This window comes from Lissotriton vulgaris, chromosome 9, assembly GCF_964263255.1.
Source record: "Lissotriton vulgaris chromosome 9, aLisVul1.2, whole genome shotgun sequence".
Classification (NCBI taxonomy): domain Eukaryota; kingdom Metazoa; phylum Chordata; class Amphibia; order Caudata; family Salamandridae; genus Lissotriton; species Lissotriton vulgaris.
Window position 1 is genome coordinate 1,061,750,870 of NC_141697.1, and position 23,283 is coordinate 1,061,774,152.

At 48.1% G+C, this 23,283-nt stretch overlaps 1 protein-coding gene across 2 annotated transcripts in view; it reads right to left on the minus strand.

Moving 5' to 3' along the window:
• Nucleotides 1-23,283, minus strand: part of ARL6IP5 (ARF like GTPase 6 interacting protein 5) — a 134,033-nt gene that overhangs the window by 51,880 nt on the left and 58,870 nt on the right. The window lies entirely within an intron of this gene.

A 23,283-nucleotide genomic window follows, 5' to 3' on the forward strand; every position in this document is an offset into this window, starting at 1 on the left:
GGTGGAGGTCAGGTTCAGCCACTGGAGAGCAAGATACAGTCAATCAGGGACTGGGCTCCTCCAACCACCCAGACTCAGGTTCGAGCTTTCTTGGGCCTGACTGGATACTACCGGAAGTTTGTCAGGAACTATGGTTCCATCGTGACACCATTAAACGAACTGACAAGCAAGAAAATGCCAAAAAAGGTTCAGTGGACAGCGAGCTGTCAAAAAGCATTCGATGACCTAAAGCAGGCCATGTGCACGGCGCCTAACCTCAAGAGTCCGGACTACTCCAAACCATTCATTGTCCAAACAGATGCTTCTGAGTTGGGTGTGGGAGCTGTTCTTTCTCAACTGAATTTTGATGGTCAAGACCAGCCCATTGCTTTTATAAGCAGAAGGCTGACCCCTAGAGAGAAGAATTGGTCAGCTATTGAGAGGGAGGCCTTTGCTGTGGTTTGGGCCCTGAAGAAGCTGAGGCCATACTTGTTTGGTACTCACTTCAAGATTCAGACCGACCATAAGCCCCTCTTGTGGCTAAATCAGATGAAGGGTGAAAACCCCAAACTGCTTAGGTGGTCCATTTCCCTACAGGGGATGGACTTTACAGTGGAACATAGACCTGGTACTGATCATGGCAATGCCGATGGGCTCTCCAGATATTTCCACTTAGAACAAGAAGACTCACCTGGTCAAGGTTAGCTTATTGTTCCGACGTTTGGGGGGGGGGGGTCATGTAGGAGAGTAGGGTCTGCAATCCTATGATCACCCAGATTTTTTGCTTTTGTTTCACTGGTTTACGACTTTCTCTGGCTGTGGGCCCGCTAATCAGACCCACAGCCTGGCTGTTCTCTTTCTAAATTACGATATGTACCCTAGGTGCATTTACCAATTGGTACTGGGCCACCTTATCAGACCCCGTAACGCAGGGCATAGGTGTACCCAGGGCCGCCAGGGGCTGAAGCATGTATTATGCCACCCCTGGCTGGCCTCCTAAATTTGACACAACTGGCTGCACGACAGCTGGGGCGAAGACGTGTAACCACCCTTCGCTTTAGGTATAGTAACTCTATATCTAACCATACAATGGACACCCGAGTTCCTATCAGTCACTCCTATGGCAGGCCTTAACAATCCTGAAGGCAGAGTGCGTGGGCTCGTGTGAGCTAGGTTCAGGCCCGAGCCGAGCCCGGTTGCAGCTTGCGGAATCAAGACCCAATAGCTGTTCCATGATAACGCGTACCATATCGGTAACTCCGGTGTCGCGTTATCAAGGCATGTCGAGTAAGGTGTCATACGGATCGGGGTGCTGCCCTCTCACCAACTCTGGCGATGAGGTTAGCATCCCACCCTTCTAGAGGGACACGACATGTACGTAACTGTGAACCCCGGTTAAAGTTAACTGAAGCCTCAGCTCCACAAAATGGATGCTGCCACCACAGACACGAGTCTGACCTCCTGCTGCTGGGAGTCCTTCCAGCGAGGAGCACTTGGACAAAGGGTTTCCTGTCGAGGGCGCTGTTCGCACCGTCCCAGACAGGGTTTGTGTATTCTGGGTAGGTAGGGCTTTGGCGAGAAGGTGACTGCGGAGTGGCACCCCGGTGCTCACTACGCATCTGCCGGTTAGAACCAGTTCCAGGGGCGACAGCCCTGGCCTGGGGAAAGTCCGGCAGGGGAGAGGGGCGTAACTACCCCCCTTCCTGGTCCCACCCTTAGGGCAGGACCTAGTCATGTACCCACCCCTTTCTTTAGGATAAAGACCGGAGCGGGGACCCTTCCAAATTAGATCATCTTTGAATCAAGAACTACTTTCTACGAAAGGACACTCAAGACTCTTCTCAAGATTTCTCCCTTGTGACTAAGGAGTAGTCAACCTGCATCAGCGGGCACCATCTAAGAACTCTGCGGTTTGCTGCAAGTCCTTCCTCAAGGATCCGACGGCCCAGCTCGACGAGAACCGGCTTCCCTGGCACCTCTGACCTCTACCCACGTCATCAGCTCAGCTGTGATCTGTGGGTGCGACGAGACCTCGAGGGACCGGCCATCATCAGAACCTGCACGCTCTTAAAAACCAGCACGACCATCGAGGTAACTCTCTGGTGAGTGCTCTGGGGTCCGAGAAGCCCCGACCCTGAGCCGCTCTAGCACCGAAGTGCAGTCTCCCAGCATCTCCACGATCTGCGTGGGGCCCTTCTGCTCGCTGCTCAGCACGTTGTCTGGTCACTCGCCGCTGGCTTGTGCCCTTCTGTGACGACATCCGAGAATCATCACTGCTGGTCTGGTTGCTCCAGACTGGCCCTTGCTTCCATCCTTGCGAGAAGCACCCCGGACCCTCCTGGTCCACTCAAGACGCCATCTTAGGCCCACCACGTGGCCCTGAGATCTGCCAAGGCTTGTTGCCCCATCCTGGGCCCAGCGACGCCGACAGCATCATCCTTCGTGGGACAGCTCGCACCTCCACCGTGGTCGCCGACAACGCCTCCTGGTCCGTGAGACTGCAGAGCCTAGCGTCGCCCACTCACCTAGTCGAGGTGACGGCCAACCGGTGCCTTCCTGGTACCCTCTGACTACTGGCTAGTAGTACGAACTTGGTCCCCTCTGCTTTCAGGTTTCATCAATCTCCGATCCAGGCTTGGATCTCCACGAACTATTCAGCACTGGTCGCCGGCCAGCAACTCCTTTCTTCCGGCTCCTGGCTCGTCAGCGAAGACCCCGACGCCTGTAAGACTTGTGCAGCCGCAGCCCTTGTGGCTAGGTAACTCGGCATTTCGGTGCCTGCATAGCCTCCTTACTCTAGGGTCCCGAGTCCCTCGCTTCCGACTTGCCTTATCGGGTCCGCCCGAGACCTTAACCTTTCCGTGTCCTCGGACACTTGTTTTAATTGTGCACTTGAAGTATTTGCTAAAGAGATTTGGTTTGTGCTTAGTACCCTGTCCTCATAAAGAGTACAGGGCTGTTGTGATTCTTAATAAATATCCTGTTTATTTTCATAACACTTGTGTGGTGTCCTTTCACTGGGTGTTCAAGGGGTACATGTGTGGTAAACAGCTGGCTTAACACGCCCTCTCGAGTCTTTAGCCTTAGACTGCTCGTATCCACGCTACTAGGATAGCTGGTCTATAGGTTGACTTACAACCAAACACCATAAGGGTCGTTGGAACGATACATAGCGGTCGCTAGAATAGCGAACGTTGCATATCGGGCCAACTTCTCACAGATATGTAATGCATATGTTTTGTTAAACTGTAATGTAATGTATTTTTTGCTGTTTTTTGTTATTTGACGTACAAAAGCTGTTATTCGAACTTTGAAGTGCTAATTATTTTTTAATATATTGATGTAAGTTGTGTTTGCATTATTTTTTCTTGTGATGCTGAAGTAGCCGGATTATATGTTATTGACGTACTTGATGTATGAAAGGAAACTTTGTGTATTTGCTGACTTTATTATTCCTAGCAATGTATGAAGTGGATGTACAGTGATGTAATGATATTTTTTTTTGCTTTTTGTGAAAGAATAGTTCTATTTTCGTAATATGTTTCTTATATTAGAAGTAATTACGTGTGAATAACTGCTATTGTTCTATGCGTACGGCTTTTTGTGTAACTGTTGACCATTGTCTTTAATCCGTCCCATTCTCCGGATGAATAGTGCTTGTTTATTGCCCCAAGAAAAAGTTGGCTGTTTCAGAATAGTTGTATTTTCGTAATATGTTTCTTATATTAGATGTAATTCCGTGTGAATAACTGCTATTGTTCTATGCGTCCGCGTTTTTGTGTAACTGTTGACCATTGTCTTTAATCCGTCCCATTCTCCGGATGAATAGTGCTTGTTTATTGCCCCAAGAAAAAGTTGGCTGTTTCACTTTTGTCTTTGTACATCCTCGTCCTCGCTTCCTGCCACATATTTGTATTTGTTTTGTTGGTGTAATATTGTTGTAATATTGTACGAATTTTTTTTGCCTTTTGGTCCGAAGCCTGATTAACATCCTTGCATGCTGTAGGTCACTTTTGGGAAGTATATTTTGTGTATAACGTATCTGATGCACTACTCCGTAGACCCCCTTTTTTTCCGTCCTAAAAGTTGTTTATGTGTATGAAAATGGCATAACATTCATAAATTTGCAGAGTGGGTGAATGATGCAGAGTGGGTGAATGATGGAGAGTGGGTGAATGATGGAGAGTGGGTGAATGATGGAGAGTGGGTGAATGATGAAGAGTGGGTGAATGATGGAGAGTGGGTGACTGAAGCAGAGTGGGTGACTGAAGCAGAGTGGGTGACTGAAGCAGAGTGGGTGACTGAAGCAGAGTGGGTGACTGAAGCAGAGTGGGTGACTGAAGCAGAGTGGGTGACTGATTGGAAAGTCTGTGCTATTGGTATTGTAAAGGACAGCTTTTTTATTTATGTGCTTATTTTGAAAATAGCGAATTAATATGTTTGTTATTTACAATGGCAATAGTTTTATCTTTTGCCAATGTGATACCAATTGTAACATAATATGTGTTGTGAGTGAGGGTGAGGGGTTGAGGGTGAGTTGTTGTGGGTGAGTGAGGGTGATGTGTTGAGGGTGAGTGAGGGTGAGGTGTTGAGGGTGAGTGAGGGTGAGGCGTTGCGGGGGAGGGGTGGAGGGTGAGGTGTTGAGGGTGAGTGAGGGTGAGGTGTTGAGGGTGACTGAGGGTGAGGGTGAGTGAGGCTGAGTGCGGTTGCATTTTTGAGGGTGAGTGTGGGTGACTGAGGGTGAGGCGTTGAGGGTGAGTGAGGGTGAGGTTGAGTGAAGGTGAGGGTGAGGTGTTGAGGGTGATTGAGGGTGAGTGAGGGTGAGGGTGAGGTGTTGAGGGTGAGTGAGGGTGAGTGATGGTGAGGGTGAGTGAGGGAGGGTGATTGAGGGTGAGGTGTTGAGGGTGAGGGTGAGTGAGGGTGAGGTGTTGAGGGTGAGGGGGTGAGGGGGGGAGGTGTTGAGGGTGAGTGAGGGTGAGGTGTTGAGGGTGAGTGAGGGTGAGGTGTTGAGGGTGAGTGAGGATGAGTGAGAGTGAGGGTGAGTGAGGGGTTAAGGAGGAGGTGTTGAGGGTGAGTGAGGGTGATGGTGGGTGTAGGTGAGGGTGATGTGTTGAGGGTGAGTGAGGGTGAGGGTAAGGTGTTGTGGGTGAGTGAGTGTAAGGTGTTGAGGGTGAGTGAGGGTGAGGTGTTGAGGGTGGGTGTGGGTGAGGAGTTGAGGGTGGGTGAGGATGAGTGAGAGTGAGGGTGAGTGAGGTGTTGAGGGTGAGGTGTTGAGGGTGAGGTGTTGAGGGTGAGTGAAGGTGAGGGTGGGTGAGCGTTAGTGAGTGAGGGTGAGTGAGTTGTTGAGGGTGAGGTGTTGAGGGTGAGTGATGTTGAGGGTGAGTTAGGGTGAGGGGATGATGGTGTGAGGGTGAGGGTGAGTGAGGGTGGGCGAGGGTGAGGGTGTGAGGCTTATTGAGAATGTGTGTGGGTGTGTGAGGATGTGTGATAGTTTGTGAGGGCGGGTGTGTGTGAGGGTGGGGGTGTGTGAGTGTGGGGGCATGTGAGGGTGTGTTGTTGAGGTCATGAAGGTGAGTGTGGGTGAGGGTGAATGAGGGTGAGGTGTTGAGGGTGAGTGAGGGTGAGTGAGGTTGAGGGTGATGGTGAGTGTAGGTGAGTGTGAGGTGTTGAGGGTGAGTGAGGGTGAGGGTAAGGTGTTGTGGGTGAGTGAGGGTGAGGGGTTGAGGGTGAGTGAGGGTGAGGTGTTGAGGGTGAGTGAGGGTGAGGGTGAGTGAGGGTGAGTGCGGGAGAGAGTTTGAGGGTGAGTGTGGCTGACTGAGGGTGAGGGGTTGAGGGTGAGTGAGGGTGAGGTTGAGTGAAGGTGAGGGTGAGGTGTTGAGGGTGAGTGAGGGTGAGTGATGGTGAGGGTGAGTGAGGGAGGGTGATTGTGGGTGAGGTGTTGAGGGTGAGGTTAGTGAGGGTGAGGTGTTGAGGGTGAGGGGCTGTGGGTGAATGAGGGTGAAGTGTTGAGGGTGAGTGAGGGTGAGGTAGTGAGGTCGCACTCTGATGTTTATTTTTTCTCTGACTTGGCTTTTTTTTGTGTTGTTTGGACCCGTATGTGACTTGTTTCGCCGCTATGCTTTTTTTTGTTGATTGTTGTAGTTAAAAGTATTATGTATGCACTGTTTATGTTCTGTTTGTGTGTGTTTTTTTTTATATTTTCTACATTTCAGGGAATGAGCTGCTACGATCGACAGGTAATGAGAATTTTATTTTCATATTATTAAAGAGTGCCTTTGTGAGTTAATATACTTTTGTTTATGCATTTCCTTATTGTGATGTTAATCTAATTATTGTTTTCGGTCTTGCTTTGCTCGCACTTACTTTCTGTCTGGCTCCTTTCTTTAGAGTGTGTTTTGTATTTTATCAATGGCTGCTATTTAGTTTTATTTTTTGCCATGGATTGAGTTCCGTTTTGCCGTACGTGTTTTTCGGTCGCACTTGCATTGTGTTTGGTATTTTTCTCTTCCACGGCCTCCCTGATGTCCATTTATGCAGCACGCAGCAATAGCACATTATAATTCGGCACCCCCACAGTACCATTGAGCAACATCAGATCATCACTCTGCCCCACTTGAGCCGTATTTAGCACACCCCCAGTCTCATTTAGACATACTACTGCAGTACTGTACAGCACCAAAGCATGCTTGTATAGCTGTAATTGTGTGTGCTACGTAAAAAAAGTTGTTAGAAAGCGTGCACTTCCGGCTGGTGGTGTGTGTGACTGTTGAAAGCGTGGACTGATGCCTGTTTGTGTGGGTGTATGCATGGTGAAAGGATGCACTGATGACTGTTGTGAGTGTACGCCTGGTGAAAGTGTCCATTGCTAGCTGTTGGTGTGTGTGCCTGTTAAAAGCGCACATGTTTGGATTGTATGACGTTTGTCTGCTGAGTAATGCTGTAGTGGTAATGAGTGGTGCTGTGGTGGTAAGTGTTTGTGTGAGGTTGTAGTGTGATAGTGTGTTGTTGTTGAATGATGCTGTTGTGGTGGTGCAGAGTGATGTTGGTGTGTTGCTGAGTGATGTTAGTGTGGTGCTTAGTAATGCTGTTGTTGTGATGTGTTGTTCTGTGCTAGTGATGAGTGGTGCTGTGTTGGTGTTTAATAATTACCACCACAGCATAACTCAGCACCACAACAGTTGCACTTCTCCCAACAACGCCATCACTGATGTCCACCAATGCAACACGCAGCAATACCACTTTATCTTTCTGCACCCCCACAGTACCATTGAGCAACAACACAGCATCACTCTGCACCACCACATCCGTATTTCGCACACCAACAGTCTCATTTATACATACTACTGCAGTACTGATGACTGTTGTGTGTGTATGCCTGGTGAAAGTGCCCATTGATAGCTGTTGTTGTGTGTGTGACTGTTAAAAGCGTACATGTTTTGATTGTATGACTTTTGTCTGCTGAGTAATGCTGTAGTGGTGATGAGTGGTGCTGTGGTGGTAAGTGTTTGTGTGTGGTTGTAGTGTGATAGTGTGTTGATGGTGAGTGAGGGTGAATGAGGGTGAAGTGTTGAGGGTGAGGGGGTGATGGTGTGAGGGTGACGGTGTGAGGGTGAGGGTGAGTGATTGTGGGCGAGGGTGAGGGTGTGAGGCTTATTGAGAATGTGAGTGGGTGTGCGAGGATGTGTGAGAGTGTGTGAGTGCGGGTGTGTGTGGGGGTGTGTGAGGGTGGGGGCATGTGAGGGTGTGGTTGAGGTCATGAGGTTGAGTGAGGGTGTGTAGAATGCGAAATATGGTGGCTGATTTGTCTGGCAATACATAAATGTAGAGACAGATGTGGCGAAATGGTATGAGCTTATGTATGGTGCTGAATGGGACAGAGGCTCGATGCAATATTTTCACTTAAAGTGGTGTTGTTATTTTTATTAGGAAAATCGTGAACATTGCTGAGGATGAGGCCCTTGAATGTGTCTGTGGGTAGTTTTAAATGCTGGAATTGTTGTTGCTGTGTGTGTACGTTTTGTAAATACAGAACTTTGCTGCGGATGCGTCCCTTAACCTCATAGCTGCTATTAAACATTCCTCCCCAGTGCTGCGCTGTCCATTAGAACTAGTGCTGAATGGACGTTCAATGGTCGTGCGCAGCACTGGGGAGGTAGTGCTGCCGTCGGCCAATGCACCGAGGCAGCACTTAAGGGGTTAATGTGTGTGTATGAGAAAGATGGTGGTTATCCAAAGGAAGGCAACATCGGAAATCTTTCACTGAAGGCAACATAGGAAATCTTTAGTCTGTACAAGCGTCGACATAGAATCCCCTGATTTTACATACCACGCTCTAGAGGGAGGCTGTGAAATAGTAGGCATGGTATGTAAAGTAAATGAGTTTTGTTAAAAAAGCATCACGTTTCGAAAAGCATCACGTTTCGAGTGTTAGTATTTTCTTTCCGTGGGTTTTTTTTTGGGGGGGTTTCTTGTTGTTCTTGGGCTAACACCCGGCTCGCATCCTGCTGTTCTAAATTAGCACATCCCCAAAGGAACTTCACAAGTGATTACAATCTTGACGACGGCGCTTAAAGTACTCTAGCATCCTGTAGTTTTGTTGACGAAAGCCTTGGAGTCTGTGGCCTGCCTGTGTGTTCATGTAAATGGTATTGAAGAGTGGTCCGAGCAGGTTATTGTTGGGGGTTAGGGCGGGTTGCGAAGACTGTTTAGTCACGTGGATGTGGTAGAGGCTCTGTGATGTCACGCTGTGTCGGGGGAGGGAAATAGTAAGCCCGCTGAATAAGACTGAGTCTGTGTATTTTATTTACTTTATAAACATGTCAAAATATTAAATGTTTTTTAGGTGCAATGCTATAGATACAATCGCTAATTTTTGCGTAGCACGCTGTAGAGGTTAGGGGGAGAAATAGTAAGGCCGCTGACTGGGAGTGAGTCTGTTTTTTTTTTTTTTGGGTTTATAATGAAAATATTAAATGTTTTTTAGGTGCAATGCTATACATACAATCGCTATTTTTTGCGTAGCACGCTGTAGAGAGAGGGGTGGGAATAGTAGGCCTGCTGATTGGGGAATGTACACGGCGATGTAGTTTGTAATGAGTCTGTCATTATTTCTTTTTGTCGACCATTTCAGTTTCAAGTCTTTCGTTTATTGTGTTGTGAGAGCCTGGCTGTGTGCAGGGACAGAGAGGGGAGGTGCTGGCGTCTGGGGAGGGGGAGTTCAATTGCGAGCCTGGCTGTGTCCGGGAACAGAGGGGGGAGGTGCTGGCGTTTGTGGGTTGGGGAAGATAATGTCGAAGGCTGTAGAATAGTTTGTTAACAAATAAGTATGTTTCATGGTCCCAAAATAGAGATTTGTGCAAGTTAGAGTTCAAGACAAAAATCATTTCTGCTGGCCAATAGTTCTTGTTAATGGTAAGACTTTCGTGTGCCAGACAGTTTCACGGAAGACAAGCAGTGCTAGAGTGGTGGTAGAGAGAGTGGGGAGGGGGCGGATCCGGAGGTGCGTCGTGAGGGGGAGTGGAATTGCGAGCCTGGCTGTGTCCGGGAAGAGAGAAGGGAGGTGCTGGCGTTTGTGGGTTGGGGAACAGATGTCGAAGGCTGTAGAAGAAATGCGACACGGCAGCCAGGGGAGGGGGCGGAGCGGGTATGTGTGAGGGATGCGCCTGAAGTGAAAAACATGCAAGGCAGGCGGCTGCAGGCGGGCATTTATTTCCAAAACGTTTTATATGCAACATAACTTTGCCTTTAAACACTAAATACATCATATTACTCTTATAGTGTTACTTAAAAAATAAAAAAACGTCCGAAATTTGATTTCGGGGTCCAATTTTTCGTGAATGGTATGTGTCTTTGTTAGCAGCGAGAAGAGGTGCGACACGGCAGGCAGGGGAGGAGAGTAGGAGAAGGAGGGGAGAGGAGAATAGGAGGAGGAGGAGGGGGGAGGAGAGTAGGGGAGGCACGGCCTAGCGGCCGTGCAATCAAGAAGTGAGGGGGCGGAGCTGGGGGAGGCTGTGACAGAGAGAGCAGGCAAGGCAGGCGGCTGGGCCGATGTGCACGCGCTTTGAAGCTCATTGCGCATGCGCATTGACCTTAAATTTCTCGTGCACTGCAAGGAATCGCCACGATTCCTTGCAAGTTGGTTAAAGAGTGGATAAGCCCCCATAGTCTCGCAAGCTCGATGCGCATTCGCATCGACAGGCGAGACCTAAAAATGTATATGTTATATGACGCTAAAATACAGTTTAAAACACAAAAGCATATATACACACACAAAACCGTAGGGATGAAATCCTATATGTAGAGCAAAAACTTAATAAACAGTTCATTAATTAAAATGTATCCTTGTCTCGTATTTAAGCACTTATACAGTGATTTTGTTATAAATCTCTATACATAAATTGCGATCAATACATATATCAGATATCAATAAATGCCTTATGAATAATTGTTTAAGAAATAATACATATATAATAAAAACAAGTTGTTGCCGTGGCGTTCCAGTGGACTGGACTTGATTTACACCACCTTCTTCAGAACAATCTTAACACCTTAGCTGCTTCGAACGTTTAGCACCCAGTGCTGAACGTTCGAATAACGAGCGCTGGCCCGTCGGCCAACGGTCGTGCGCAGCACTGGGGAGGTAGCACTCGTGATGACCGTTGGCCGACGGCAGCGCTTAAGGGGTTAATATAAAAACAGTCATTTTCATTGTGCAAATTGTAATCTTTAAGCATGTAAGTTATTCTTGGCCTTCACGAGATAAATTTCTTTGCCAATAGAGAACTCCAGGGGATAAATGCACTGATAGTTACTTCCTATTCTATCCTAAATTGATCCAACTATTTAGAAATATATCCACACGTTCTGGTCAGCAATAAAGGAATTGTGTTCTTGATTTTAAGTATGGATTCCGCTATTCCGGTAATTTTCGGGAATGTTCAATGCCAAAAAGTATATTGCGGCAGTAATCTAGCGTCTGTGTTTTCTGTCTGTCATGAAAGTTAATATGTCCATGGTCATATTAACTCGCGATTGAACAGACAAAAAACACAGACACGAGATTGCAGCCTAAGTATACTTAGGCGGCAAGGAATAGCTGTAATTTTCAATGTTTGAAGGATAAGCAGAGGGACATTCTGGAGCACGTGCAGCAGTAGATGCAACACCATTATTTTAAATAGGCCTACCCTGCCTACAAGTGCATTTAAGATTATGGGAAGTAGTACTACTATAGTACCCCTTCACACACTCAAAATCAGCTTTTGTGACATGCCACCATATTGCGCACCGTTATTCATGAAAACAAGCAAGGTATGATGACAGGTGAGATCAAATACTTTTTTTTAATTGAGGGCTAAATATATACAGCAAGCAAAGGTACCTGGAGCTTCCAAATAACATTAACGAGGTATGCTTACTGGATGTTTGAGGGATGAGGAAACATTAGTTTGGGATCTTACTCAACTGGATGATTAGGATGTTAGGCAGATAATCTGCAGTCGAAGATCCGCTTGTGGTTAAAACAGATTGGAAACATACAGTTACAAGGGCATATGAGAAGGTATGTATGAATTAAGACTACACGAGGACATGCTGACATTGTTGGTAACGGAAGAAAGAACTGCTGACCATAACCAGTCAAGTTGATCAACTGGGTAACTTCAATGTTTATCAAGTAGGTGTTAACAAGGAGACTGGCGCTTTTTTTTACAATATTTGTATAGGCAACATGACAAATTGAATGGGGAACAAATACATGGTCTTCTGGAGGAGGAAGTATTGCTAGACTTTAGATAACGGTGGGAATAAAACACTGGCTGATGAATTACTGGTAAAATTTATGTGAGTTATAGCGAGAATCCAGTTCCTATATTGGGGTTCGATGGATTTACAAAGAGGTTATTGAGTGGGGGATCCACCCAAAGTCAATGATGTAGTATACATTGCAAGCAAGATGCCTCAGCAAATGAACTCCTGCTGCCGGCAGGGCAGATACAGCCTCTGAATCTTCCAAGTTTGGCAAATTCATTACATTAAGTTGGGTAATATGAACACCTCTTATTTATAGCGGTCTAAGTGGCAGAAGTACAGAATGAGGAGCTTGGAAATCTGCAAAATGGTTAAAGAAATATTGATGATTTGGAAAATACTACAGATCAATTAAGTATTAGACTTTCACCTATTTCAGCTAACAAAGAACAGCCTAGTTCAAACTGTCAGCATATATGTAATATTTATAATTATGACTCACTAGAGCTGCAACTCATGCAATCTTAGATAACAATGAGTTATTGATTTTTTTAGGTTTGGGAGGGTTGATGTTGCATTTAAGATTAAATAAAGAAACATTAGTCTACTAGAAACATTTCTGAGAGATTCAACTGTAACACTAATCACTAACAGAAATCTTCACTCCAGAATTACTAGAAAGCTAATAGTAACCGATATGCACTGTAATGTTGTTGGCTAACGGTATACTTGCTCTTTCTTGTAAAGATTGAGTAAGCATGCATACTTTCAATTTTTTCGGAACTGTTTTGTATGGTTGGTGTAATGTTGTTGAAACAAAATACACAAGAAATGCGTTACTTACCTGTAACAGCAGTTATCCAGTATTGGTGTCTTTCATAGATTCACATGCCTGAATCATTCCCCGTCGCCGAGACGGGAGCCTCCGGTACATAAAAAAGTAATGTCCTAGGACATACATAGAGAATATAGGCCGAAGGGCCTCCCCCTTGGGGCCTTTCCACGTCCTTATGTAAAAAGGACCGAACTCTCATCGTTAGCCAATCAGCTCCGACCTCCCTCTAGAACCTTCCCGGGAGGAGCCTCCGTCCCTCAGATTTTCGTACGCCCCCAGCTAGGGTGTCGCAATGTAGACATAGAGGTACGCGAGTCCTTACCGGGGAGGCGGGAGGGTTGCATGTGAATCTATGAAAGACACCAATACTGGATAACTGCTGTTACAGGTAAGTAACGCATTTCTTATCCAGTATTTGGGTGTCTTTCATAGATTCACATGCCTGAATCAGAGTAGCCAGCAGTTATACATACATAGTGGTAAAGCACATTCTCACCTCTAGCAGATCTGCATAAAATTACAGACAACATGAGAGAAACATGGTAGTATACAGTCATGCATATAGCAGAAAAACCATGAAGAATGTGCATACCTGGATGGCGGGACGAGGTAAGGCTCACCTTATTGGAATAGATGGCGTAGCACCGCTTGTCCCACTGCAGCATCCTTCTGCAGTTCGATGTCCAGGCAGTAATGCCTGGAAAAGGTGTGCGGGGACTTCCAGGTCGCCGCTCGGCAAATGTCTAGGACCGTTACTCCAGCGAAGAGTGCCGCCGACGCGGACATCGCCCTCGTAGAGTGGGCAGCCACTCGGTCCGTTAAAGGCCGTCCGGCCTGATCATGGCAAAACACAATCGCTGATGAAATCCAGCGGGAGATGCTCTGTTTTGTTAGGGGCAAACCCATTCGCGGATTGCTGTAGGCTACGAACAGTTGAGAAGACTTCCTGACATCTTTGGTTCTGTCCAAGTAGAATTTGAGACATCTTTTTAGGTCCAAGGAATGCAGCGCCCTTTCTGCCGCTGTGGAAGGGTTGGCAAAAAATGACTTGAGGACAATTGGTTCGTTCAGATGAAAGTCTGAAGGCACTTTAGGTATGAATTTAGGGTTGGGCCTGAGTACCACTCGGTCGTGCCTGAATTGGAGATACGGTTCCTGAATAGACAGCGCCTGAAGTTCGCTGACCCTTCTGGCCGACGTCAGGGCGAGCAGGAGTGCCGTTTTCCAGGAGAGATGTTTGAGAGTGGCCCGGTGTATGGGCTCGAAAGGGTGTTTCATGAGTTGGTTGAGCACCAAGTTCAACTGCCAGGTTGGAGGGACTTTCCGAGGCCTCGGAAAGGATCTGTAGAGCCCCTTCAGAAATTGCTTTATCAGTCGACTGGACCATAGGGAAGGTCCTGATGAGGTCCTGGTGAATCTAGAAATCGCAGCCAGATGAACCTTAATGGAGGCGTGAGCCAGCCCCGATTGAGCCAGGTGGAGGAGGTACGGTAGCAGCTGCACTGGGGTGACCCGTAGAGGGTGTAAGCCTTGTTCCGAACACCACAAGCAGAACCTCTTCCACTTCAGCGAGTAGGTCTTGTTCGTACTGCCCGCCCTCGCTTTGGCTAGTACAGCCCTGCAGTCCTGTGGGATCTCTAGGTCTCCGAACTCTCGGTGCTCAGGAGCCAGGCCGATAATTTGAGCGAGCGGAGGTTCGGGTGGTGTACCTGGCCTCCGGACATCGTTAAGAGGTTCGGGTGTTGTCGCAGGTGAATCGGGGGCCTGATGGAAAGGCGAAGCAGGTCCGAGAACCAGTGTTGTCTCGGCCAGTACGGAGCAATCAGGATTAGGGTGCATGGCTCCGTCTTCATCTTCCTGAGGAGCCTCGGTATCATCGGGAACGGAGGAAAAGCGTACGCAAACACGCTGAACCAGCCGATGGAAAAAGCATTTCCCAACGACCCCTGTTGGGGATGCCAGCTTGCGTAGCTTGGGCATTTGGCGTTCCCTGCCGTCGCGAAGAGATCGATCCTCGGGGTCCCCCATTGCAAGAAGATGTGGGCCACTGTGTCGCCGTTCAGCTCCCATTCGTGGGAGAGAGAGGTCTGCCTGCTGAGGGCGTCCGCGATGGTGTTGTCCTTCCCGGGAACGTACTCCGCCTTGAGGGAGAGCCCGTGTGCCACCAACCAGTTCCAGATTTTTTGCGATTCTCGTGAGAGAGAGAGAGATCGCGTTCCCCCTTGTTTGTTCAGGTAGTGCATCGTCGTGGTGTTGTCCGTTTTGACGAGCACCGGGGAAGTTCCGATACGTGGCAGGAACGCCTGCAGAGCCAGATACACCGCCCTCAGCTCCAAGAGGTTGATGTGTAGTTGTTTCTCTTGGGCTTCCCATTTGCCGCTGACTCGAAGGTCCAATAGAACAGCGCCCCAGCCTTCCAGGGAGGCATCTGTCGTGATGACCAGAGGTGCCGGCGGCAGGAGGAACTGCAAGCCGGCCGTCAGGTGTTTCCGGTTTCTCCACCACAGAAGGGCCTTTGTGATGGCCGGTGTGATCGTGATAATGTCCTCGAACGAGCCGGAACTCTGTTTCCATTGCCTCGCCAGAGCCTCCTGCAGGGGACGCATGCGGAGCCTGCAGTGTGGTATGAGGAGAATGCAGGAGGACATCATCCCTAGCAGGGAGGTGAATGTCCGGACTTTGATGCGAGACTTCTTGGCCACTGCCGCGGCCAGAGACAGTATTTTGTTGGTCCTGTCCTCCGAGGGGAAAGCCTTTGCGCAATTCGTGTCTAAGGTAGCCCCTAGGAAGGTGATCCTCGTTGATGGAGTAGTGCAGGATTTTTTGAGGTTGATCGTCAGACCCAGCTGTTGAAAAAGTGCGCTGCAGGCGTTGGAGGAAGCGGTCGTGCCCTCCGGAGAAGGCGCCTTCACCAGCCAGTCGTCCAGGTAGGGGAATACCTGGTGACCTCTTTGTCGCAGGAAGGCTGCCACCGGCGCCAAGCACTTCGTGAAGATACGTGGCGCGGATTTGAGGCCGAATGGCAAGACCTTGAACTGATAATGCCTGCCTGCTACTTCGAACCGCAGGTACCTCCTGTGCCTTGTGAGGATGGGGATATGGTAGTAGGCGTCCTGTAAGTCCAGGGAGACCATCGAGTCTCCCCTTTCCAGCGCTCCCAGGATCTCCTGGATCGTTACCATCCGGAAGGATTGACTCCGCAGGAAGGCGTTGAGCGCCCAGAGGTCCAAGATCGGTCTCCATTTTTCTCCTTTCTGTTGGACTAGGAAGAAGTGGGAATAAAATCCCGTCCCCTTCTGGGACGCTGGGACCCTTTCGATGGCTCCTTTGACCAACATGGCGGATACTTCCTTGAGAAGGAGGTGCAGGTGTTTGTGAGCACGCTTCAGCGGAGGAGTGTTGGGAGGGGTGTTGACAATTTCGAGGGAATGTCCAAATTGAATTATTTGTAGTACCCACCGATCCGTAGTGATTTTTCGCCAATTGGGGAGGAAGTGGGTCAGTTTTCCTCCAATTTGAAAGGATTGAGACGGTGGTGGGACTGGCTGGAGTAAATGGTCACTGGCGGCCGCCAGTGCCCTTCTTGGCGGATTTGCCTCTGAAGGACGACCTCCCATAGGACGACTGTCGGTTCTGTTGTTTGTGCTGGGGCTGGTTCCTGTTGCCGTAGGAGTAGGACGACCGATTTTGGTAGGAACCTCTGTAGGAGTACTGGCCTCTGGAGCGGCCCCCCCGAAAGGACTGGTTCCGGGACTGGAGGGAGCCCAGAGCCCTCGCCGTGTCGGTATCTTTCTTAATGGCCTGGAGTGCTTCGTCTATCTTCTCCCCAAAGAGAAACTGACCATCGAATGGCATGTCCAGCACCTTAGATTGGACCTCTTGTCGAAAGGACGTTGCTTTGAGCCAGCCTTGGCGGCGGAGCACGGCAGCCCCGGCCAACTGGCGGAATCCCGTCATGGCTGCGTCGATGGCGCAGTCGATGATCTCTGCAGTGGAGTTTTGTCCTTCCGCCAGGAGAGCTTTCACTTCGTCCTGGACCGTGGCTGGCAGGTCTTGCAGGTAGGGGGCAATGTCTTCCCATAGCTGGCGGTTGTAGCGCCCCAGCAGGGCGATGGAATTTGCCACTTTGATGGTCATGGCGGACGTGGTAGAGAACCGTTTGCCTATGGTGTCCAATTTCCTGCCTTCCTTGTCTGGGGGTGCGGACAGCGGCGAGGATGGGTTGCGGGATTGCTTTTGGGCCGCCTGAGTCACAACCGAGTCCGGTTTGGGGTGGCCGGTCAGGCAGGCTGGCGCGGTAATCGGGGCCTTATATTTTTTGTCTAGGCGCGGAACCACCGCAGGCACCGAGGCAGGCGTAAGCATCAACTTCTTGCCCTGTTCCCACAGAAAGTCTATAAGTGGAATAGACTTGGCCGACTTCTGGCTGTGCTCCTTGAAATCATGGAGGAAGCATTCTGTTTCCGTGGATTCCACCGCCATGTGAAACCTCTTAGCTGCCCTGTCCACCAGTTTGTGGAAACCCCCAACGTCCGTCGCTTCAGTCTGGCGCGGTCGCGGGGATGCCGGGGTAGACAAATGGTGGGATGACGCAGCATCGGCCTCGTCGTCTCTGTGGTCCGAGTCGACGTCTTGCACTTCACCTTCCTCCAAGTGCGTCTCCTCCTCCTCGTCCTCCGAGGAGTCCTCTACCTGAGGCTGGGGCCGAGCACGAGGCTGGGGTTGGTTCCGAGGTCGGGCCTGGAGAGCGGAAGGGCGCGAGGCAGACGGTTGCGCCTGGGTGACCGGCACCTGGGTTCCGCTGTCGGCATCCGGGAACCGTTGTTTATAGTCCTGCACTAGGCAGCGCAAATCGTTGACCAGAGACACGGGCAAACAGATCATCGGGGTGTTTTCCGTGCAGACACTTACGGAACGTTCCTGATACATGACTTCCTCCTGGTCCTCGTGAACGTCCGATAGGGAGGTGGCCGGATCGGGCTGGTTTTCCTCCTCGGACTCCTCACTCTGCAGTGCTACCTGCTCCTGCTCGGGCGTCAACCCCTTCGTTGGGGGAACCGAGGAAGGTGGAATTGAGTGAATGGAGACCTCGACCAATCTGGATTCCTTCCAAGATGGCGCCGGGGTCCCTTCCGACGACGTACGTGAAGATGGCGCGCCCGCCGTTTGGGTTGGCGACTTGAACGATTCCGATAGTGTCGATGGCACCAAATTCTGCGGGGATAAGTGAACCGCCGACTTACTGGTGGTAGAGCCTTCAACTTGAGATTTCTTGGGTGAAGGCGGACCTTTTGAACTTGACCTCGACTGTTTAGGTGACGATCCTTCGGTTTGAGATTTCTTCGGCGAAGGCGGACCTTTTGAAGTAGACTTGGACCTCTTAGGCGACGATGACGCAGACAGTGGGGACACCGTCGATGGTCCTGTTTTCGTCTTGGACGAAGACTTCAGAGGAATGGTAGAGGAGACCGGTGCGCCTGAGGACGCAGTGGTGGTCGTTGTGGCCGTCGCGGAGGGCGATGAGGCCGTAGTGGTCGACACTGTGGTCGAGACCGAGGTGGTCCGCTTAGTAGATGGAGCGGGTTTCTTGAACCTCTGGTCGTCTCGAACAGACACGGAGGTGGTGGAACGTGCCTCCGAAGGTTTCCTGTGCGCCTTCTTGGGAGGAGTGTCCGACTCTCCAGGGGACTGCTCCCTGGGTCTCTTCTTGGAGACTTTTGAGGACACGGAGACACTACCCTCGGAAGATTCCAGAGTGTCTCGGTCCTTAAGCCTGTCGAGCCATTCGAGAAGGCGAGCCTCTCTTTCCTTTACAGTCTTCTTTGGGAAGGCTCTACACACCCTACACTTGTCAGAGACGTGGTCAGGGTACAGGCAATACAAGCACAGATCGTGCTTATCCTCCGCTTGAATCCGCTTCTTTCCGCAGGAGGAACAGGCCCTGAGAAGGGCTTTCTTTTGCGAGTCCGCCATGGATGAAGCCTTTTTATTGGATTCCGACATGGGGGACGGCAGTCGAAGATAGGATAATTATTCTTTTGAACAAAGGTACTTCCAGAGAAGTTTGAGACTTCGAAGCAAGAAAAACCTGAAGAGCTCAGGTTGGAGACTCCCTAGCACAACGTGCGGTAGAAAATCTGAGGGACGAAGGCTCCTCCCGGGAAGGTTCTAGAGGGAGGTCGGAGCTGATTGGCTAACGATGAGAGTTCGGTCCTTTTTACATAAGGACGTGGAAAGGCCCCAAGGGGGAGGCCCTTCGGCCTATATTCTCTATGTATGTCCTAGGACATTACTTTTTTATGTACCGGAGGCTCCCGTCTCGGCGACGGGGAATGATTCAGGCATGTGAATCTATGAAAGACACCCAAATACTGGATAAACAAACATTTCCGCCCTCTGTACACTCCCAGCACTATAAACCAATTTTGAGTTGTTTACAAGTCAGGTGAAGCAGTATTCCGGGTCACCTACTGCTACTCCATTACAGGTTTTATGCATGTGGGAATGCATCTGAAAAAACCTTAGGAGTTGAGCGGAAATGGATCCCAGTAAATCGAGATCCTGCATATTTTCTTAACTCCATCTCAGGAAACTCTTATTGGCCAGTAACTGGAGTCGAGGTATCAGCTGGAATCTGTATTTCTATCTCCAATTACCTTCTGACTTGTAATGGGACAATTATGTGAAAAAGTCATAAGTCACTCTACAGGCACCCATAAAAGCTACGCTGACTCCCACAACCTTTACAATCAAAATCGATCTCTTTTTCTAAAAAACATGCGTTTGACAGCTTTGCCATTTCCAAAACATATGCCTCCACGAATCAAGAATTTGTTTACAGCACTTATAGCTATCCCCTAGATCAGGGGTCTCCAAACCAGTCCTGGAGGGCCAGATCCATGCCAGATTTTAAAAATTACTACATGTATTTCAATGGGGATATCCAAAAAATATGGCATGGATCGGCCCTCCAGGACCGGTTTGGAGACCCCTGCCCTAGATCTAAGACGTTTTAACTAAGCCTAGATGGGCTAAAATATAAAAATATTCTTGAAAATACTGCACCGAAGGTTAAAAGCAAGCAGACTCGAATGAGTCAGGAAACAAAATCTATCCCGTTTATTTTCCTCCAGCCAAACCTGACTTTCTCCTTCCATCTACGACACAGTTCAGCCCAGTCTGAAGAAACCAGTCTAACTAGTTTAAGGGTAAATGCTTCTTAGACATCCTCACACATATTCATGCCGAAACCATTTCCGGTAGAGGTTTCTCCATATCCATGAACAATGTCTTCAATCTCCTAACTCAAGAAGCAAGCAGCCACCATTGTGACCTGGAGAGAGATTAATTAATATCAAAAAGATTCTTTATATCACTAATACAAGGTTGTAATTCTTCTTAATATGATGTTTCATGGGTACGTTTTAACAAGACATGATCCTCGGAACACAGCACTGAATACCCTACGCATCCACATAATACTGGAGGCTGATTCCTGTGACCGTGGTTGTGCGGCAGCATTCGCTGTCGACATAGGAAAGGCTTTCGACAGACTAGAATGTAGGTTTGTATATGGGGTGATGGACCAGATGCACCTAGGACGGGGATTTCTGGTGTAGACCAAGCTGTTGTATACAAGCCCAACAGCCAGAGTTTGCACGGGTCACGCCATCTCCGAGTGCTATACAGTCAGGAAGGGAACCCAGTAGGGGTGCCCGTTGTCGCCCCTGTTATTTACTTTGGCAATGGAGCTGTTGGCCAGCCTTGCAAGAGAAGGGGGCTGGTATAAGGTTATCCAGATTGGCGCCCATGATCATCACATAGAACTATATGCAGACGCCCTCATACTGTTCCTTAGGGACACTGAAGCGGACCTGGAGGGTACTAGGAATATTCTGGAGGAATTCGAATGTTTGTCGGCCTTGAAAGTGAACTGGAAGAAGTCCCAGCTATTCCCCTTAGGAGTGACTCGACAGTTGCCAATGGGGCTTGGGGGCTTACGATAGAAACCTCGTTGCCTAACCTACCTAGGGGTTAACATTTTCCAGTATATTAGATATGTTGTCAAATCACTAGGTCAATAGTTGCTTTGATGTTAGCTGTTTTCTGAGCCCCAAAACAGCATAAAGTACTAGGAAATTTGGGAAACAACACACACAGCAATCCACAACTTTTAACACACTAAAGACCACTAGTCCACGATCAGCACAAATCCCAATTAGGTCAAACTGATATATGCACCGAATCTGGGTTATAACTTGGGTAATAATTGATTGGACACCCCACAGATGTTTTCCCATACGATCTGCACCTTTGCCAAAAACTGAGCACAAATCATTCAGGCAAACTGAGAAAAATTAGAGTTGGTGCATTTCAGAATGTGGGAAATAAACACTGTTATAACCTTATAGCCCACTTCTGAGAGCTATACCAGTTGTTAAAGGTCATCAACCCGAATTATAGGCCCGAGCTGCAGGCAAGGCCCTACAGAGGTAGAGGATTACTTTAACAACAGGGATAACCCGAGGTGGAAGGGCTATAATGTGGTTCAAACATTCCACCCACAGAGGGTACAACGTTTTAAAATAAAAATGGAGAAACAGAAAGACAAACAATGGAATGTTGGAGAAGAAGAACCATACCAGTGGTTATTTGCCATTAGAAGTTCACTGCCTCCAACTGAGCTCTTAACATTCCACTGTTTCAATAAACTTTATCCTGCATTAAAAGTTTGAAATTTAGACTTATGCCCAAATTGCACACCCAATACATACCACAACCAGCAATATCAGGGTTCACGGCGTGCACAATTTGCACTTCAAATTACCACAACTCTTAATGAGACCTTAATTACCTGAATGTGAGAGACACCAGAAATTGAACATTATAATTTTCTTTTACTGAAATATAATTCTGTAAGCCAACAAACAACTTTCTGGGAACAGAAATATTAAAACCAAATAGGATTCCTTCTAGCTTCGAGACATGATCTCTAATTTTTAGGCCAGCAACAAAACACACTGCAGTGTTCTAGGCATGCCACAGTTATTGAATGGAAACCCCTTGAAGGCCGAAATAAAAGATGTTCGACTAAACAGTCAACAAATGAATGGTCAAACCTACACCCAAAGAGATAAGTCAGGCCTTTTGAAAGCTATTAAGGAGTTAATCGGCCATGCAGCTAGCATGAGGTATGTTCTGCAAAAGGTAGCTAGGAGAGGAAGAGATTTCAATCTTCAGGCGGCAAAGGCTGGTTCAGATTTTTAAGAATGTGTGGTGATGTTAATTGGAAGATTGGGTTGTAAACGCAGTTTGACCGAGCAACAACGAGATGGGAGAGTGTAGGGCCTAATGTGCAGAAAATCTAGGAAACAGAGTAGGTGAGTGTTCGACAAGGGAGAATGCCCACAGCTTTTGAGCAAATGCAGAGAGCCTTCTCAAGTGGCGGTCCTATTGCAATACTCCAATTGGCTCCGAAGTACTAGAGTACTAATCAGGATAGTGGAAAAGGAACTTGAACTGATGATGCACAGATGCATATAGCTGTGGAATGGAAACTCAAAATTCCTGGCTGAGGTCTAGGAGCTTATGACATCAATAGTGAAAGAAATGAGAAATTATACCATCATCAAAGATGTGAATGAGGGCACATGATTCATTTGTGTTCAGGAAAAGTTAAGCAATAGGCAATCCATAGGCAATTTTGTGATGAAGAGCAGGGAGGCAGTCATCTACTTTGGCAAAGCGGTGAGGGGTAAAGGAAAGCAAGGGTATCATTTGTAACAAAATCATAGGAGAAACCAAATGTCTCCAAGCGTGTTGCAATATATATAGACAAGGAAGGGATCAAGTGAACCCTAGATGACCTTACAGATGGGTATAGATTTGTAGAAAAAAAGGATCAGGTCATGGAGTGGTTGCAGTCTAGCAGCAGAATGTTAACCAGGAGATTTCTGTGCCTGTTATGTCTGGGGAAGATAAATTAAGTGATGATGTGATGTGCCTCAATTAGAGTTATAGTTAAGTACAGTCTCAGTAAAGTGTGGCACGCAAAAGCCTTACTGACAAGGATAGTAGACGTTAATAGTGGAGAGAGATTTTTATAGAAGTAGAGGGGAAGGAACAGTGGATGGGCTGATAAGAACAAATGACTTACCTTTGGTAATGTCATCTGGTAGAGACTTTCTAGCCGCATGTATGGAATCTGCGTCTAGAAGTGCCTATCAGATCATATGTTTTAAGTGAGTGGTGTTGTTGCGGATGTGTAGCTTATTGTTTGAGAGCCGAGGCAGATGTCATGATGTAGGCGTGAAGAAGAATTTGATGACTAGGGAGAAAAGTGGTAAGGCAGGGGGCAGGAAGAATATGGAGAGAGGAAGCTGGGGGAAAATATTGGAGTGGTAATAGATGAGAAGGAGCGTAAAGGGAGGTGGAGGAATATGAAAGTTGAGGCTAAAGTGTCCTAGATAGCGGGAATCAGTGTTAAGAGGAAGAAGAAAGCATTTGCATGGTCCAGAATCAAAGTAAAGGTGGTGATATAAACCATGCAAAATGGTAGATGTTTGGAAAATGGGGCATTCTCCAATCGCCGAAGTAAATGTACATGCTAAATCTCAGAGCAAAAAAAGCCTGGAGAGCAAAAAAGTGCATCAACCTACATAAAATTCCATGAACGATCACTTACCAAATATTTTCAAAGCTTGGCTGATTTTCACTTGAGT